Source organism: Bombus huntii, chromosome 10 (genome assembly GCF_024542735.1).
Source record: "Bombus huntii isolate Logan2020A chromosome 10, iyBomHunt1.1, whole genome shotgun sequence".
NCBI lineage: Eukaryota > Metazoa > Arthropoda > Insecta > Hymenoptera > Apidae > Bombus > Bombus huntii.
In genome coordinates this window covers 5073208-5093336 of record NC_066247.1, presented here as the reverse complement: position 1 = coordinate 5093336, position 20129 = coordinate 5073208, and the positions used below count along the sequence as shown (strand labels likewise).

Below are 20129 nucleotides of genomic sequence, written 5' to 3'. Positions count from 1 at the left end.
TTTCGTAGTTGAAATTTTTCATAAATTGTCTCGTTTGATTCTAATGATAATTAAGCTGGTATTTAATTGCACTTTTAGATTTGGAGATCGTGATTCAAAGGAGAAAATGTAACGTCGCAGCCTGATGACGTCGCATCCTTATTAACCCGACGTAGTCACATCCGTCGCTGTCCCGTTCTGTATTCACGTGCAGGGTGTTTCTCGTAATGATACTTTGATTTACATATTGAAACCAGTCTATAGAGTTACGTACTTCAATTTAAAATTCTCTGATACGAATCATACCCTTCAAATTTACGCTGGGCAACCTTATTCTTTCTTAATTTCATACATTTTCTAATTCACCGTGATATACTTGTACATAAATGATTTATAGTATATACAATTATGTCATAGCTCCTCCTATATCTCTTTATAAAATCAGTCAAAGATCGTCTGCGAAATTTGGTGAGAATCAAATTATTTTCTAACGTTCCTCTTATCATATACAGATAGATATTGATATGCAAAAAAATTGGTCGCATATGCTTCTATCCGAAAGAATGTTATTTTATTATTAAAATTTCTCAAAAATGCACCACTCATACAGTAACATACTAATTCAATATATTAAACTCTTCACGCTATCTAGAAGATGGATTAATAGAGATTACTAAATCATTATAATTAATTAATAATCAATTATTATATAGACATTATTAAACGGATTAATAGATGATTACTAGATACTGAGATAACAAATTTAAAATAGGTTCGACTGAACAATAAGGTGCAAATTCATTGTATTGTCAATATGAGCCAACATCGCTAATACCAAGGTCTACGGAGCAGCTCTGCATGGATAAAAGAACAGATGAAATATTAAAGTACGTAGTTAGAGATTCTCACGCAAAACGAGGGCGAACACGTTCGTTGTGAAAAGGTACAGTGCACATTGACGAGCAATTAGTCGAGGACCTATGCCCCCATATTTCGTGAGAACGAGAAATTCGGACTCTGATACATGCTACGAGGTTTAGATCATCCCGCATAAGATCATCTATGTACAATAATATAACAGTAGGACTGCGGGTGGGAATTTACGAGGACGTCTTTAGATCTGATTACACGAAATTTTGGGTGTTCAGGAAACCGGTGGAGAACTGCGCCCATATCCAGAAATGTCGCGTAAAAGTGCCGCTGTCAAGATTAATCTTCCTCCGAGATCGTTCTCGAAATCGACATCTTTGTTCGAATAGAAGCGTAGTTCTCAGAGTCGAGAACTTATTTCGTGATGGTCCAATTCGTGTATTTGGAAAAATTTAACAGGAAAAGTGGCAATTATTATATTATTATATTGATTATATTATATATTATATTATATTATTGATATCTTTGTTGATTAATTCTATTTGTCGCGTGTATTAAGCATCGCACAATCACGAGAAAGAGTTTATTTAATGTAAGAATTCTGGATAAGTGTAACGATCTTGTTGTACCTGTTACTTTAAGTAGAAGAGGTTTCTAGAATCAAGCTAGACCAGTTCAGAGTAGTTAATTCCTCAGTTCTGTGTGATTAATTGCTCAGTTGATTAATTCCTTGGTTCTTGGCGATCAGTTTCCCAATTCTTGGTAAGTAATTTCTTTGTTCATAGCGATTAGTACTCAATTCCTTTAGCTCTTAATTTCTCAGTTCCTTTGCCTTTCAATTCTTTAGTTCCTTAGCTTTTCAGCTCTTAGTTCCTTTAGCTCTTAGTTTTTTCTCTCAGTTCTTAAGTTCTTTAGTCCTTTAGTTCTTTAGCTTTTAGTTCTTTGTTTCATTAGTTCCCAGTTCTTGTCAGTTTTGTTAATCGACGTGTTTGTATTTGTCAATTTGTAAATTATTGAAAATCAATCAAATTAAAATCTTGTAATTAATAAGAGTGAAAACGTATCGCGAACGATTGTAACTTCGAGTATTCGAAATCTCAACAATGAGACAATTCTGTCAATACCCAATTAGAATTAGAATAAACATTTGTTATGGAGAATATTTGTCTAATAATATAATAGGATCGAACGAACATTTATTTTCACCAACCTTAATCCTCTCCCGTGCCAGTACTCCTGCGCGTAGCAGGTTAGTCGAAACGTGGAGTTTAATTGCCAATCGCATTAAACATCAGACAACGCTACCATTTAATCTAAATTCAAAAATTAAAGGCAACATAACCAAACAAAACGTAACAGGGTAAATATTTTGGTATATAACCAACCAATTCTACCAATTTTCTAATAGAAAAATGAATGGAATTACTTGAACTTCTTTGTATTATAATTTTATTATAATTAAGATGCTCGTGCGTTTCTTTTAATTTCTTGTTATCGAAAACTGTAAGAAATTATAAATGTTTATATTTGTTAAATGTAATACGATATGCTCTATTGAAAGCAGCGACAGTCGAGGACTCCGTAGAAAATTGTTTCGTCGAGTGTCTTTAGGGACTCTGCACTCTGAACCCCATCGAGGAACCATATGTTTTTACGTATGTTCATGCTGGCGAAGATGACTCTTCCTGACACGCGACCCGCAGCCACCCTAAATACTTAATTGTCAATTCGATTTTGGTGAGGGAATGATATTCGTGGAATCGTCCGCTCCGGGATTCTCTCTTCAGATTTTTTCACAATGACAACACCATGAAATTAATAGCCCTTTTGTAATGGTACAAAATATGAATGGTACTGAAAGGGATTTTTATTGTGTAAGGTTTGTTGGAAATTCTAGTGAAACTATCCAGGATGTAAATTAATGTTAAAATACATAATAATTACAAAGAAAAATAATAATATTAAAATAAGTATAGCTTAATAATATATAAATATAAATTCATTGTATTTTCAATATGAACCAACATCTTCACTGAAATCTTCGTCTTCACTAAACTCTTCGAAGCATCTTTGATTAAATAAATAAATCTTTATGTATTTATAGTTCAGTAAATTAGATACTAATCCATGAATTTAATCTATGAATCTACGAATTTAATCTACGAATTTAATCTTATTATCTATCGATTTAAATTATTTTAAAGGCATATTTTTTAATTTTATTGCGAGATCATGATCAGTTCGAATTTAGTGTGTGAAGAAATCTATATTACCCTCTTAATGAAATAAAATGTTCGGTGGAGACATCTACCGATTCTTTCGAAAGTATCGTAATCGTAGACTCTCAAGGTGCATGAAAGTCGTATGGAACTCATTTTCAAAATTGCATTCAATTGCATTACAGTCTCAAATAATTCTTTGCTTGAATGAAATATTGGAAGCAGTACATATAATTACAATCGAAGCTCTCATTCAATCACAGTTCGAAATAATTGTTGAAATTTTGCTACAACTTATGAAACAAAACCTACATAAAATTATATACCATACCTTATACCACATTATAATGCTTGATTAGTCAGTATAAAAATAATAATGGAAGATGAACAAAATGTAATTGTTTACTTGAAAAATGAAATTTTAAGTGTATAATAGTAGCAATCTATACAATTTATTACCTGTAATTTCATTCAACACAAAGTTTTAATTGTATAAAACGCTATATAATAAATTGGCATACAATTCATAAAGTGTCATAAATTTTAAAGTACATATAAAGTATAGTGTAACAGAAACATAGCTATCGCTTAAAATACCACAGCCAATCGTCGACAAACATTTGTGAGGTCAGTCCACCGAGCTCTCGTGAAATTAGCTGAAGAGGGAGAAATAGAATGCAGCTAGTGAATGTGGCATAACAGAATAAAAGGAGCACGGTGCATCCTTTACTGATGAAAGTCTGACTCGACCTACAGGCCACTACAAAATTATCTTCTTTAACTCTCATCTCTAGAGGAAAGATATTTTCTACTTCAAGTCAAAGAAAACATGAATGCAAATGTAAAAGCATAATTACAAAAATATTTCATAGCATGAATATTTGATAATACGATAGACTTTTTATAAACGATAGAAACTAACCTCTTTTCAGAAAGAAATGTTACCTTTACCTCGTGCTTGTAGGAAATAGAAGGAATGAAAAATAATGAATTATTTAAAACGAGATGAAGTAAACCACACACAAAATCATATTTTGAAGAAGCTAAAAAATATTGGAATATTACTGTTATACAAATTAGGAAGAAAATTAAGATACATATATATAGTCATTTTAATTATGTTGTACAAACACATACAAGTAAGAACCATTTCTAACAAGGATAATATAAATATCTTTACTTAAAAAAATCAGAGACACAATTCTGTCGAATATAACAAATTCTGATAGATTACAAAGACAGGCTACAGTGTAATAAAAATATTTGGAATAAGTTTTCCTGTTAGAAATCCAAATCACAATTATTCTTTTTTCAAATCATCAATCTTTATCTGATTTATTATTAAAATTATCTTTAATCACTTCAATTATTAATTTTAGCCACTACATGCAAAGAATTAATTTATCTTTTTATCATTCTTCTCCCAGAACCTTGAAGACACTGCTAAAGATAGACCAGAGGATTTTCGCGGGTGGCAAAGGAAGGCAGTCGGCGAAAGACGAGCTTTCTTCGAATCGAAAGAGGAAGATCGAGTGACGGAGCGTGTCCGCCCGACAACAGCGAATCCTCAAGCTCGAAAATAGATCGCATAGCTTTCCCGGCACTTCAAACGACGTGTATCGTAATAGGCAAGCCCGCTGCTCACCGAAAAGTCTTGGCCACGGATAATTAAACGTTTATAAACACCAGAGATTCCGCAAAACCCTGGTCGCACATGACAACATTATTTGGCACGTTTCACCGAAAGAGCAACGTGCAAGGCCACGATAAAATCTGCATTTATTATGCGAATCATAAATACGAGAGATACAAACTGAGGAATATTACGAGAATTTTGGCTTCGTATAGATTTAATTTAAATATAACATAAAACAATTTTTTGTATGTAATATACGAACATTCACTTTCTTTGAATAAGTATTGTTATACATGTTATTTAAAATTTTTACAAATGTAGTCATTCGCTATGTTTGAGGAAATAATTGAGTTGAGATAAATTAATTGTGTTTATGAATATAATTTAGTTTAATTGAGTTTAAACAAAATATTTTTTATGAATATGATATGAGTATTTACAAGACTTTTTTGCAATAGTAAAACAAATACTTTAACTGAATAAGAGAAGTATTCCAGTCAAAATGTTTGTTAACATGTTTGAGAAGATTAATTTTGTTTTAGTTCTGTAAAAGTTAAAAGAAATTTTTAATAGAGTATAAAGCTATTGTAACTGGGTGGAATCTCGGTTAAATTGAAAGTTTTAATTTAATAAGTATTCATAAAAAATACCATAAAAGATACAAGTTGTTAATTTTACAAAATTAATTTGTTTTACGGGCGAATAATGTGGTCTACAGCTGTTTGGAGTGATAATACATATAAGATTCTCTCAAGTATCAGGAATGTTTTAACGTGTAATAAAATTTTAAGCCGTAGTTTCTGATTATTTTGAGCGATGTACGATTGCGTAACGTAAACCTTCAAAGCGTTCGAAAGCTTTGAAAAATAAGCTTCCGGATTTTTAATGCCACTTATCTTGTATCTTTTTGATTTACAGATATAGTCTGAAGCTCCTATCTTGCGTATTAGTGATAAACGCTATTACATATGGTGATATACTTTTTAGAGACTTTAAAAAGTTTTCTTTAGCATATATTTTATATAAAGTAAGAATAGCATTTTAAACGACGATGAACTGTTTGTTAAATATCATAATTGCAATATATCTATAAACAAAAAAGTGGGTTCGGATTTTAAGCATTTTACATTATTTTATATGAAATGTTTATTTGAAAAAAATTCAATCTACATTTGGATGTTATTAAATCATCATTTTGCCAGTAATTCGCCTGGTAACAAAAGCTGCAATCAGCCTGTAAACTAACAAATCATTATCGTTTAGCAGTTATTACGTGAACTACTGACGTAATACAAGTAGGTGCACGTGTACGATTTAACGATTTTTCGAAGTCGCTTCAACTTGTTATAAGCTCTCTAACCAGTACAAAAATAGTATAGCTTCCATATTCTTCGTTTTACAAAGGCTTTTTCATTTTTAAACTGTTATTAGAATTTAACGTAAGAAACAAAACTTTATTACACTTTATTACACTTTATTACAAAAGAATTTAGAATTAGGTGTGTTTTAATAAAAATATCAATGAGTGTTGATTTTCTCATTTCTCTCTGTTTAATCTCTCATAAGACAAAATTGAAAATAAAGCTAGGAGTGCCTACTTCTTTCCATAAAACAGTTAAAAGTAGTTATCGAGTTTTATAATAAAATGAGAAAAGTGGTATTACCAATACTTCTCAAAAAATAATTTGACAAGTGGATATTTGTTCATATAAAATTATTTTCATTCTCAGAAATTGCGTTTCTGTCATTATAATATCTTCATCTATAAACACCTTGTTTCATACTTTCACAAATTGTTTCAACAGTTCTAAAATAACGCGATGAAAAGAAAAACAGAAAATACTTGAAGATTTATCACGAGACAGGAAACATTTGCCTAAATTTGAAGCTTATCAAACGATAAAAACTGGAGCGATAAGCGACCAAAATTCACAGGTGTGGGCTACATCTGTGAAAATTAACAAGCATCGATCCGGGACCGACAAAGATACGCACGTCCTTACAATCTATATCGCTAACTATCTGAAAAATAGATATAAAATGGCTCCAAATCAAAATATTCCGTTGTTCCTCTCCAGCCATTCGTCATGTCTTGTCGATCTTCAAACAAAACAATAAAACGATTAATTTTACGATTCTCGAGAACGTTGCAATTGTGCAAGAAAATGTTAATCGCAGAAATAACTAAATAACTGAGCTAAGCCCTGCAATATCAGGTTCCTTGGCATGTTGTCAAGGAGTCATTGTTTCGTCTGATTGTCTCGTATCGAAAATTTGCCAGCAAAGGCATGAAAAGAAAAAAAAGAGAGAGAAGGAAAGATGGATAAACGCTCAAGATCGTGGGTTCGCACAGGTAAACAGGACGGAGCTCCAATTAAATTTGGCAAGAAATTCTGGCACGATTTTAGAATGGCCGACGTAGCCGATTTCACGGCCACTCGCGTCACTATACAGTGAGGGAGCGATGTCTTAAGACGCGAGATCCCTTGCGACATAAATGACTTGCCTTAAGCCTTAAACTATTGCAGCCAGCTTACTACTAAAATACAGCGACCGTCCGTTCCATCCTTCGCTTCTCTTACATCGTTTATGGGGCTTTTTGATAATCTCGATTCTTCAATATAGCAATTCAAAATTCATACTAATCAACTCTATAAATTAAAATATACAGAGAAACTTTGATCCTGAGAATGCTATTTTTCAAAATTTACCTTGAAATTTATAATCATTTATATCATCTTGCCATAAATGGATTTATGAAAGCAACTTGTTTTTTGAGAAGTTGAACACTCATTATACATCTTGATAACGTAATTGAAAGATGTATAAAATGTTAAAGATTATATATGCGGATGGTTCCATTCATACGTAAATAGCTTAGTCAGTGTTATCCATCATTTGCTTGTAATTCTTACCTGCAACTTTTAGATAAAGAATTTACATGTTATTTATGGTTTATTGTAATAATATATTGATTTTGAAATAATTATTGATCCACTGGATTTCACTCTATTGTTTGCTCACCGTGCTTAAAATTTCACAGATTCTCAGGAAACATATAATGAGCCAGTCAGAATTAGACAAACGCCTGTGTTTCTAAAGTCCAAAACAGAAACATATGTGAATTACTTATGACACACATAATGTCAAAATTATTTAAGTTGAGTAACAGTGGACTTAATGTACTTATATTTTCACTGATTAATTCCATTTATTATATGTATATAATCCAAGAAAGAATCTCTCTATTACAAAAATTAAAATAATTCAACTAAAGTTACTTTAACAGTAACTATTCTACTTTTCATATTATTTATGCTATGAGTAGAATCTTCATATTAATTAAAATTAATCGAAATTACCTATATTATTTATAATTATTTATCTATGATATATGTATCCGTGTTACACGTGATTATCCTGTTAATTTAATATAATACACAGAGGAAACCACAAGCAGAAAACTGCTCTCGGAAGATGTCCTTAAGACTACAGAGAATCTTTACGATGGAATTGTATGCCTGACTGTACCACGGCCACGAAGATTTACATTTGCAGAGGCGTATCTGTAACGGTGAGGGGAAAAAAGCCACATGCAGAGAAACAATTCGAGGAGTCGCCGGTATAATCGTCGTGTATTTCGGTCCCAGCACCGGCAGGGCCCTCCAGCCTTTACGTCCCGTCGACTTAGCGAAATTCCTCGCTAAATTTAAGCCTTGCTGAACCGCTAGATAATTGCAGTTTGCATAAGAGATAGCAGCTTCTTAAAATAATGAATCGTATGCAGCTGATTACTTGCAATTTTTCATCAGGGTATTATTGGTAAGGTGTTCCTTTAAACGATTCAATTGAGTCTTTGATGATAATATTATTGCAGTGTTGAACAACAGGGTGTAGATGACAATCTGTAGTTAATTGGAGCACAAGATTGTACCTTCCTCCTCAACATCGGTCTTCTATTCATGTTGTGGTGGACTTGAGCTGAAACATAGAATGAATTTCAGTAATTTTGACTTTAATGATTCATATTCCTTCTTTAATATAGATTTCTATTCTCATAAAAATTCAATCAAAATACGTTCAATAATTCTCCAATAATTGTATTGTAACAATAGAATTGAAATCATTATGTTATTGACATATTGCTTAATGTAGAAGAAAGCCCATGAAAGATGTGGAGCCAAGTAGAATTTCCTTTAGTCATAGGCAATAGTTTGTGTCCATCAATGGCGACAAGTTTGTCTAGGATTTGTTCAACGATGCGCTTAATTGTCCTCCTGGCTAATTTCATTGGCAGCATATCAACTCGGCCTCGTCAATTGATCTGAATGAGTTCACCGGGTTGCCGCGGACAGATTTCACAGTAAAGAATCTTATCATACTTTCCTAACAATCAAGGAAAGCTATTTAAAAAATAAAGAAGAATAAAGAAATATATATATACGCATTAAAATTTTTTAAAATTTTGGAAATAGCTTATCATAATAGCTTTACATAATCTTTATAATTTTTTCAATGTAAGTAAACTTAATGATTTCCACGAACGAAATCAAAAAATTTTTCGATCGGAATTATGTCTGTTAAATTACATAACTGATAAAACTGCATTAACAGAATTTATTACTCATATTTATCATACGTAACTACTTTATTGTTTCGATGGCGTAAAAAGTCTTACGTGCCGATCGTCACGTTCACTTATAAGACTTCGCTTCGTTAAAATTTTCGGTTTCAAGTTCAATTGCTTCATCGATAAGTTGTGTAAATATCAGATATTCAGATAAAAAAAGAAAATACACGAAATTTTCGGAACATGCAAAATATACAAAAGATCTACGTGTAAAGAAGTAAGTAAAATCTGAAACTATTTGTTTTCTCATCATTAGCACGCCAGTGTCACTTTACTAGAACCCCCTCCACCTACAGATGAAAATTAAAACCAAAGAGATAGACCAAGTCACCAATAAAGTCCTCGTCATACACTAAATACGACAGTTTTACTATTTTCGAAATGAGGAACTACGTAAGCCATCGAATGGCATTGATTCAGCGAAAACGATAAAAGCGCGGCAAAAGATCGATAAGGAAGCGGTCTGGCAGGGATGTTTTCCATGCTCGAGATGCCAGCAGATAATCTTGGCACGAGCGAACATTTCCACGGAAAGCAAGTATGTATGTATATCTGGCGTAGCAGAATCGTCGGCCAATATTATGCAACAAACAAGCAAGGTGGCCATCAACGGTGGTCACCGGTGATTTGCTCCCGGCGAACGTGTCGAAATTACGAAGCAGTCAGTGGTGCTCGATCGTTGCTGAGACATTGACATTGAGAACTGCCCTTAGTCAACGGTCGAACATCGCACACCATTTTCGTACTACGTATTTATGGATCACGAAGGATTTACAATTTTGTTTTTCGTTTGCTGCTCTTTGCAAAAAACGGCCATCTTTCTGATAGGTGTGACGCTGACTGAAGAAACTGGACGACAAATATTTGCCGTGCTCGGTGCCAGTCACGCGATAAAGTCGCTTGCCTCTTGAGACGGTTAAATCGGCGAATTAATGTCGTTATAATGGTATTGTATTTAAAGCAGCGCGACGTTCTTACGTATGCGATTCAAATGACAATTTTCTCATTGCTTAGCCTACGATATACCTGATTTCCCTTAAAAAAGAATTACACGTCTTCTTATATTCCTCGTTCTTTCAAATACATGTATGTGTATTATATTTATATCCTTGCATATATGAGGAACGAAACCAGAGTATCAAATTCCTATGTACGATAAAAGAAAAATGGTTTAATATGTATTTAATGTGGATATTAAATGTAATTATGTAATTGAGACTAGTAGTATAGTATTTACAGTTATAACTCGTGTAATGCAATAAGACGATTGTGCTAGAATACAGAAATAGTATTTGGTTCAAGGAGGTCTCTTTTTCAAGGTCACTGTTTGCGATTTAAGGTCAATAGTAATTATCTTAAAGTTCTTCTATTTATACTGGTCTTCCAGCTTTTTCCTTTTGATAATTTTTAGTTCCATATCTTGATCTAATCTATTCTATTTTGATTACTTTTTATTATAAAGCCAAGTTAGCTTTATAGCTGCTTTTTTACTTGCTTCGAAAATCCTTGAATCTGTAATAAAGACGTAACAATAATTTATTTACTTTATCACTTAAACATTTCATTATGAAGAAAAAAAAGTGGATAGAGAGTTTGATTAAGTATTAATAGAATATTTTCGTAATTTTTATTGTAATAATATATTAATGTCTTTATATAATATAATACTTTAAGAGTCCATGAAGATAATTCCGAAGCATTTTTTTTACAATATCATGTTACGATTATTGTGGCGACACTTGTCGAAGGTGAGTAGTGAATAGATAAATACGAGAAGAGGAATACTGATTTCGTATGAACAAGGCGATGTTATATTTATAATTCATTCCAGTTACCATATCAATCTACTGAGTATATTTTATTGTAATATCAATTACTTCATGTTTTTCGATTGTTTCATGACAATTTTTTTAGAATCAGCAGGTACGAACCTGATATTTAATATATAATATACAATTAGACATTCTGAAGTTTGCAAAACAAGCAAAGGATTGTTTGCTAGAGAACTGAATGGAAGAGTCTGGTTCTCGTTAAACCATAACGGTGGAAACGGCATGAAACAGTTCTTAGGATAAAAATAACGGGCAAGCGAGGAAAAGTAATTTCCCCCCGGCCATTGACGTAACTTTTCTCGTCAACTCAACCAGACTGGCCAGTTCAAAGCGTTACATAATTCTTCTAATGACGATAATACGTTATAGAGGGACAGAATTTTTAGAATGTTTTTAATAATAACGGTGTGCAAAGTTGTCTTCGTTTCGAGACTCGATTTCAATCGGTAACTTCCTCGTTCATATCGTCGCGTCGCTGATAATTACACGCTTACCTCTTCCCCGAACACAATAATCGTTCCTTGAAACCGATCGATTTTCAGCCATATCGATTACAGGTAATAAGTTTCCGTGCTGTCCACCACTAACTGACATTGACGACGTGAACTGAGTGGAAAGTGAAGTCGAAGAAGTGAAACTTATTTAAAAAAACACATACATATGTATTGTCTAATTATAACCATCAACTGTTGCTCAATTCCATTCTTCAAGAAGTCCATACTAGAGATGATTGATACACATATTAACTGCAATTAAAATTTAGATAGAAAATGAAAACAAATGTTACCTTTTCGAGTATATTACACACTCCCAATTAAAAAATATGAACTCTATTATAAATTTGACCTTGTTAGATGTTTAAACCTTCTAATAGGATTTAACAAAAGGATGAGTTAATCCGGAAAAAATGTGTTCATTAATTGAAAGAAAAAAATTAAAAATCCTGGAATATTCTTTGTATAGCTTTATCAGAAAAAAACAAGATGTTTGTGTAGATTGTATATCACTCTAAATCTCCCAAAGCCTGATTATCGTGTTGAGTACTTAAGAAATAAATGTATTTGAATAAATACCTCTTCCATGATTTCCCTGTATCAAAAATCAAAAGTTTTCTCATTACTTGCTGCATTAGAAATATCTATAATCTAATGAAGTACTGCATATAATTGTGTATCGGACACATATAATTATAATAAATTGTCCAATTTGAGAGGAAGGATTTAATTGATAAGACTATAGAAGAATAATTATTTGTTTAGGTTTAAGAAAGTAAGCAAATTGGGCAATTATATCAAACTGACTGTCTTGAACATAAAAAGATAATTAATAGATACGAAAGGGATCATTTTGGGCATTCCCATTGGTCCGATAGGGAAGGTAGGTATGTAGGTTTCGTATTGATCTCCACGTTGAGGCGACCTTTAATATCCCCTCTCCTCTAACCCTCCTGTTAGATGGAATGAGAGGAACAGAGCAGAAGGGAGGCCGAGGGGAGTCCTGAACGCGACCTACAACAAGCACCGACAGGCGCACAGCTGATTTCGTAACGGCCAGGCGACACTCCCGGAGTTCCACCGTTCTCCGGAAACGCTTCATGATCTATATATTCTGGGGAATCCAAGGAACAACGCGGAAACGGACCGTCCACAAGCAAAGCATACCAAAAGTTCAGCAAACAAACCTAAAAATTAAGAATATTCCTCTGAATCAAAATCGACAGTAATTTCAATGACAGTAATTTAGGCTAATTTCGAATTTAAAATATGAAAAGGATAAATATCTTGGAACAATTCCAATGCACTCCAAGTGAACAAATTACTCTGGAGTATTTACCTACAGAAAAACAGCAATCCTATAAAGTTAAAACCCAATTATAATGATGCAAAATATATTAATAAAAATTCTGTCATCGTAAACGTGTAATTAAAATTTAATTTAAAATTCAAATTAAGAAATTAATCGTCTTAAAAATATTTAACTTTCATTCAAATCATCTGATCTTTTTAAACAGGAATACATCATAACCCTTTGAAGGATTAGGTAAGGGGATTGAGAACGATGTTAACAGGTGACGTCATTTTTATGGTTTTAGAAAGTGCAGGGAGATAGCAGAATTAAATGGACGCAGACGTTACAAGTAGATTACGTGTTTTTATACGCGTGTTGTGTCACGGACGACAAACACGACGTCATAATCGGCTGAAGAAGCTCAGGTGAGAATATGGCATCCGTTATTTATAGACCGTTACATTTACACTTGTACAAGGGTCTGATTAAAATATCAAATAAGCATAGAAAGCATACATAGATATAATGCATAAACGTGTTTCTGATTATAGTTCGGTCATTTCGAAATTCCACGGAAGTTGGTCGAAATCATTTTTCAGATCACTGAACTTCAATGCTCGTTTTTGCACGAACGGTGAAAGAACGGTCTGAATACGCTTTAGCAACGCTATGATTCATAAGATCGAGAGCAGACCTTGTCCTCTGTAGAAGGATCTTGCGTTACTTTGCTGAACCTCTTATGGTTTATAAATGGTTCGAGATTAATCATTCTTTACCTCTTTTTCTCTTTTGATTCCCAGATATAAATTTTCATTGATCCCTGATCTGAATTAAATTATGATTAAATTGGAAAATAGTCTTTATCCGTAATAACATACTCTGCGAATGTTAATTATTTCAATATTTACTTTTTTCTTATTTTTAGTATTTGAAATGAACTATAATAGAATTAAAACAAGCATCAAAGAAATTTCTATTGTATCATTCGAGGTGGATAACAATCGAATAGTTATCTTCCTTTTATGTCGGTTCTTTGTTTCGAGGCCATTGACTTCGATATGCCGATCGTGTAATTAAACGAGATCGATTATCGATTGTGCACATTGTACTGCATCGTCTATTGAATAATATTGCAAATATTTTGCTATACATTGACATCATGAAAAAAGAATAAACAAGGAGTAACGTTTAAAAAGATTAATATTCATTCAACAAGAAATATTTCATGTGATGAGTTTCATCAATAAAAAAAATTAGAAAAATACATACTCATCGATAGTTGTTTAAAGTTCTATCGTTCCACCAATTTTCATAAAACATTTCTCATAAAACATTCTCACACATACTTTATATTTCTTTCAAACACTCATAAACATTCAACTCTTCGCGTAGTGCTTTGCTCAAAGGCCAGCCAACTGAATTTGGCTCGAGCCACATCCGATCTCATCGATTCGGGTATCGATATTAATCACCGACAGTTATTCTCTCGAAATCATCTTTAACCACTAAAGAATAATTCTTATATGTACTCAAGATACTCATTCTCAATCGCCTGTCAAAAGTTACATCTACAGTAACTACGAAAGATATTTGTACATACCTGTGTTTTCCAATGAAGCATTTTTTTTACTAGATCCCACATTTCATTTTCATAGTATCAAGTTTTTAGTCGTTACATGAAAGTACTACCAAATGATAAGAAACTTAATATATTTGGACTTAATTGATTAGTAAATAAATACTATAATAAATACAACGGTGTACAAATACTTTTTGTAACTACTGTAAATATTCCCATAAAATTATCATATATTCTGTAGCCTTATAGTTACTGGTCCACAATTTTTGTAAACTTCGAATATCGTGTAAGTCCATGTACTATAAGAGCTTTATTAGGGCTCGATAATTAAGACCTTGAAACTCGCCGTATATTCGATTGTATGTAATGACTTCTTCGTTTGTTTCCGCAAGAATGTGGCGGAGGATAATAATTAGGACGAAAAAAGTCGAGGTAGCAACCGGAGTCCTCGTAGAAACAACGGAACGAAGGAACGTGGCTGGACCGCGGACCGTCCCTAGGAGAGGATCGGGAGGCGGGGAGGGGATATGTACAAAGGAGGGATGTGATTGGCCGAAGCAGAGAGGAGAGGTTCTCGGCTGTCGCGAGGCGAGTTGATTCCGCGCCACTTCGTTTCCGACTCGTGTACGCGTACGACGTGCTCCGAGGACTATCTCTCAGAACAAATCCTTCGATTTTCTTTTGTCTGCTAAAGGTAAGCAATATGTATTACCATATTTTCGTATTTTCACATGAATATGTGTACTTACACATCTATAGGACGTTGTTCTCAAAGCACGCTGTGAAACTTATACCGATTAGGATAAGAAATAAAAATATATTCTCACCGGTCATACACGATATTATTTCCTGTGACCATTTGAATATTATTTCATTACATCATAGTTAAATGTTGAGAATAATTATGAAGGAATTATCAGTATATCACGTGAGAAATATTTTAGGGAGATTCGGTTACCAGTAAACAGTGGAAGGATTAATTGTCGCGACCGTTGGAGATCGGCACTTGTTCTCACGGTACGATTGTTGAGATTTAAGGAGGATAGAAATTTTTGCGTAGTCTACCGCATATTTGGGAAATGATTCATCATTACAGACGATCATCGATTATCTCGGGAGTAATATGCGTTGTTACGCTTTGTTACATGGAACAGATACCGGTTTTTAGGTTAGACGAAGATCGACCAAGTATATCAGATATATTCTCTTATAACAAATTACTTATAATTTTAGGTTGGAAATAATCTTATAGAATATAATTAATGCTATTTCTAACATTTAATACTAATTAAATTTTCGATACATTAAAATGCAAATATTGGAAATAGGAATAGTTTAAGTACATATTCAGTTGCATGATGGTACTTTCATTGAAATGGCGGATGATTATTCCTTTCACCTTACAGCGAAAGTAGTCTTAACCAAGTTTAATCTACTGAGATAATTATATAATAATTAATTCTGGTATCATTTTCAAAAATTTAATGAAAATCTATATATATTGTTTCTGTGAATGAATATATGATATATATGTTAGTATGACATAATGATAGTTGCCTCTGTGCCGTGTGAACGTACATTTCAATAAAATTAGTAACCTCCGTTTTGTGAGAAGCATCGCAGAATTCATAACTGACAGTGAAAATTGAGACTCGCTAAAAAACACGAGGCTCTTCTTCTCGTGTTTCAAGGTTATGTATTATTTTACACTACGAAAAATAATAATTTGCAGTTTGTATTATTTTGCACTACGAAAGATAAAAACTCGCAGTTCAAAATCTATATTTAAAATTGTATTCATTCATTGTATATCAATTAATATCTAGGCATTTAAATTATTTGGAATTAAGAAATTCCAAAGATTCAACGATATTAAATTCGAGGTTGTTCTTCAACAACAGTGTTTACTATGTTTGTACATACATACATACTTACATACATATATACATAGCTGCATTACTATCGATCTTATTTCTTCGGCTTCGATAATACTATATTATATCTTCGTGGTTCTTCTTCTGATGCGAAACTCCCATTCTTCGATATTATTGGCTTTCATTCTTGACAGAGAAAGATTAATGTCTGTAGATTTTTAGAAGTATCGATCATGTAACATTATCAATCGTATATTTGTATACAAAATACCAAAAGAGGAAAAAATTCCTAACCAAATATGTACATATCTTTCATTGTATATCTGTAAATGAAAATTTATTAGAAAAAATCATAAAATATTTTTTTATATAATTTTGGTTTATTTTATAAGTAATAATGAAATATATCCATTGAATTGATACATTAAGATAATAGTTCGCAGTAATTATTGTACAAATGTGAATCGATTGGCTCAATTTCCGGCGAACGTTTTCAGGAAAGATTCGAGAGTGCGCCGCGGTTTTGTTTCCGGTTAAAACTAAATCGTTATGCAATTTTCCAACCCTATAACCTTGATGAACGGCATCGAATTTGATGATTTGAAAATATATCGAATATGCAAATCACAAGGTGCGTTACATCGGATTTCCGTTGCAGGGATACTGTCAAAAGTAAATTGACAGATTACGGTCAGACCACTATACAGTAAAACGAGTGGGTGCAGCATGATTACGTAAGGCCATGGATGCACAGTGATTCTCAATTTCCTCCTTCTAACGAACTTCTTTTTAATTCTCGACCTTTTATTTAAAATATCAAGATAACGTAGTTCAATGCATAAAAATTTAATTATATTTTTCATTCGGTATATTAAATGCCTTAAATGATAGTATGAAACTATTAGTACTTGAATATGTTTTATTTTTAATTTCATTTAGGTTGGTTAAAATAAACATTGTTTTTTTGGCAATGAATAGTGTTTTTATTTGATCATTACAGTCAACCGATGACGTGTTGTTTTCATTAATCAGACACAAACATAGTACATGTGTATAGTAGTTTCCACGACTGACCACTTAAAAATTTTATTTCGTAAAAATACTTCATTACTTTATCATTGATTTCGTAAAAATTCAATATATGTATCTAGTAACACACCATGATTAAAATTATGTATATATATATTTTTATTTTATCTATAGGATAACCTTAAAAGCTATTGTAAAAAAACAAAGCAGAAACATCTAAACATATCCTTTTTTATGTAAATTAAAGTAGTTAAAGTATTCGGGATATATCCTTAAATAGCGAACGTATAAAATTATACATAACCTTAAACTTATCAAACTTTTAAGAACAGGTTCGTTTATAACCATCAATTAACATCAATCAAACTTTAAAAGCTTTAAAAGTTTAAAATTTAATTGAAAATCTTCTGCAACGTTTATGTTCAATCATTATTACATTAAAATACTATAGTTCAGTATAATCCAACCTACCTGCTTTAAGAATTCAAGGGGATACTAAGAGGTGGCGAACGGTAAAAATTTTCGTTGCAGCGTGCGAAACTGGTTTATCGTCGGTCGAAAAACGTGTTGTACAGAAGGAAGAAGGAGGCGTCTTATTAGCAAAGGAAAGTGCATCGATGCGTTTCTTAGTAGGAGGCTCGTTATGCCAGAGAAGACCGGAGATTCGTTTGAGCGGCGCGTGCATGCGTTATGGCGTTTGGTAATTCAAAACGGAAATTGATAGTTGGCGGTCTCCCAATCGGAGCTCTGCGTGCAAGGAACGCGTCGCAACGTTCGTTTGCGTGCATATACGAACGTGTACACACAATTACAGAACCGGAATGCACGCCTGTCTGCCGGCGATGTTTCTCTTTGATCGATTCTTCGCGACACACAAGTACAACCCTGTATCTCTTGCTCGATCGCGTGTTGAGTTTTTAAATAACTCCGAAGATGCTATAATTAACGCGATTAGCATAATTACTGTAATAATTACTTAATGCTAGCAGTTTTTGCATGTGTGAATGTAAATTTAAGTACATATTACAATGAACTCTTTTAATTTTCTCTCTTATTAGATTGGTATATACATATGTATGAAATGTTGTTTTTTTCAGACATTTATGTAGAACAGTAAGCGCACATAGTTTCTTTTAATTACAATGATTCTACATAATTAATATTCTTCTTCAATAACTAATTAGTTTTCATACTATTGTTTTATTTGATGGATATGATTGGTCCGCCAAATTCAACTTTGCAGAAACGTTTCATAGGTGCCAACTGTATAACGGTAAAGGATCTAGAACTTCATCTTCCAATATTCTTTTCTTATTACGTTATGAATGATAGAAATTCAGATCTTTTAAATTGTTTCATCTTTTGTTCAATTCAGTGACACGAAGCTGAGTTTAATTCTAGATATCGAGTAACATGTTCCTCGTTTCTTTAACACCAGATGCGGTTTGTTTGGACGAATGACGATGCTATTAACATCGTATAGACACAGTTGATTACGATCAACTCTACGGCAGCGACTGCCGATATCGATTTGCGTTATCTTCCTTTCTCATGTGGCGCTCTTGTGATATTTAACTCTTTTACTCGACCATTTCACGGTGAATGAAAATCACGCTTTGCCTCGTATAATCGGATAAAGGAAACCTTTTACGACTTATTATACTTGCATAAGAGAATATCAATGAAACTGTTGAAGATAAATTTAGATTTAATCGAGTGACGTTGATTTGATAAAATTAACTATGTTTCCTTCAACTATAATAGATATAATGATTTTCTATATACTTTCCCATTTCGAAGAATATTATTTTACTATTATTATATCATTATAGTAAGTTTCTTCGACGTTCTACATATTGACTTCAGTAAACCACTCTGTTCACATGACCACTAAATACAGTATAGTGCTTAACCAGTGTCCACTATTAATCACAATAAACGTGTCTTGGACTGCTTTCCGACGCTCATTTAGAGTGCAATTATTTCTGTTCAAAAGGTCTTTGAACTCTCGAGGAGACGCTTCCGGATCTCCTCTAGTCGATCTTCACGTTCCAGCATTGTATATTCATATTTTAAATCATTCTACTAAATCATTTTACTTTCTATCTCATTATAAAGAGCTGTGCCTTCTTCTTCTTCTTCTTTATCCATTTTCTTATTTTATTTAGACCATTTCCTTTCTCTCAATAATATATTTCTAATACTTGAATTTTTATTTTAATTGAAAATAGACCTTTGATAAATAAATGAAAAATTAATCGTAATTCACAATTATTAAAAGTAGAAGATTTTTATCACACGGAAATAAAAATACATATGTGGTATTATCGATTAACCTTGGTCGGGGTAAATATTTCGCTGTGTCTGTTGTACAGAAATTGATGTGCATTGCTCTAAAGACACGTTGTAATTATGATCTCGAAGGTTCTTGCATCGCTGACTATAGCGCGTCCTAATAATTCATGTAGGCTCTTTAGATTTCAGTTTCTCCTTGACATTAGCCGTGCACGCACGTGCAAGTCGCCTAGAACTATCTGGAACTTACGTTGGAATTAATGATTAGAAAGATTCGCGGAAAGAAGCGACACTCGACACTCGGCTTATAGAGAAATGTAAGTACGTACGTTTTCTTCCTTCAGATAGCGTCAATAAAGAAAGATTTACGCGAACGTTATCTAACGCTTGCATTTGGC

General features: G+C 32.8%; 1 protein-coding gene and 2 long non-coding RNA genes across 5 annotated transcripts in view; 1 reads left to right on the top strand and 2 right to left on the bottom strand.

The window, feature by feature from the left end:
• Positions 1-4610: 4610 nt before the first annotated feature.
• Positions 4611-14917, bottom strand: LOC126870136 (uncharacterized). Of its 3 annotated transcripts, XR_007691122.1 has the most exons (5): positions 11661-14917; positions 10572-10846; positions 8067-10480; positions 7729-7800; positions 4611-7625 (listed from the first exon to the last, which is right to left on the bottom strand). It is a non-coding gene; the product is annotated as an uncharacterized LOC126870136 (long non-coding RNA). The 3 variants fall into 3 exon arrangements; XR_007691121.1 differs by having other exon boundaries at positions 4611-7800; XR_007691120.1 differs by having other exon boundaries at positions 4611-10480.
• A 148-nt stretch (positions 14918-15065) lies between these two features.
• The window catches only part of LOC126870082 (arginine kinase), a 28875-nt gene continuing 23811 nt past the window's right edge, over positions 15066-20129 (top strand). The window contains exon 1 of the mRNA XM_050627542.1: positions 15066-15227. The gene's annotated coding sequence lies outside the window, so the exon portion shown is untranslated. The remainder of the gene's footprint in view (positions 15228-20129) is intronic.
• On the bottom strand, positions 18466-20047 carry LOC126870143 (uncharacterized). Its single transcript, XR_007691135.1, has 2 exons — positions 19222-20047; positions 18466-19123 (listed from the first exon to the last, which is right to left on the bottom strand). It is a non-coding gene; the product is annotated as an uncharacterized LOC126870143 (long non-coding RNA).